The sequence below is a fragment of the Pteropus vampyrus genome, unplaced genomic scaffold (genome assembly GCF_000151845.1).
Source record: "Pteropus vampyrus isolate Shadow unplaced genomic scaffold, Pvam_2.0 Scaffold7, whole genome shotgun sequence".
Lineage (NCBI taxonomy): Eukaryota > Metazoa > Chordata > Mammalia > Chiroptera > Pteropodidae > Pteropus > Pteropus vampyrus.
In genome coordinates this window covers 13,027,942-13,028,593 of record NW_011888788.1, presented here as the reverse complement: position 1 = coordinate 13,028,593, position 652 = coordinate 13,027,942, and the positions used below count along the sequence as shown (strand labels likewise).

At 41.3% G+C, this 652-nt stretch overlaps 1 protein-coding gene and 1 pseudogene across 1 annotated transcript in view; one reads left to right on the top strand and one right to left on the bottom strand.

Moving 5' to 3' along the window:
• Positions 1–652, bottom strand: part of PCSK2 (proprotein convertase subtilisin/kexin type 2) — a 258,735-nt gene that overhangs the window by 66,887 nt on the left and 191,196 nt on the right. The gene's annotated exons all lie outside the window — the stretch shown is intronic.
• On the top strand, positions 350–468 carry LOC111746949 (annotated as a pseudogene).

The following is a 652-nucleotide window of genomic DNA, read 5'->3' as shown; positions in this document are numbered from 1 at the left end:
ACACGTGCAGAAAGCAAATCAATGAATCACTGAGTTCTGTCAATCTTAGTTTTCAATCAAGGAAGCCCATTCCTCTAAGAAAAGTAACCAACCACAGTAAATGAACATAAAAACCCCAAAGGCTTTGTTACCAGGACTTTTTGAGCCACGCTTCTCTTACTCAAGCCCGCTTCCACGTCTGGAAGTGTACTTTCCCTTCTAATAAAACTTTTGTTTTCTACTGTATTTTGGTGTCTTGCTCAATTCTTTGTTCAAGACATCAAGAACCTGGACAACGTACCAGGAGAGGATCCCCACTTTCTGGTTATATTGTGGTATAATTGATATATAAAAAACTTGCTCATATTTAGTCTACGGCCATGCCACCCTGAACAAGCCCGATCCCATCTGATCTTGGAAGCTAAGCAGGGTCGGGCCTGGTTAGTACTTGGATGGGAGACTACCTAGAAAGATCAGGTGCTGTTGGCGTAAAATATAAAAAAAAATAAGAGATTGTAAACTGACAAGGTCCCTGCAATCTGTGAGGTCGACCAAGGGTTGCCTCGCCTAAAAAAAACAAAAAACGTCCACACATTTATGTATATATCTTGCTGCATTTGGGCATATGCGTACACCCATGATACATCATCACCTCGACCAAGGTACTAAACAT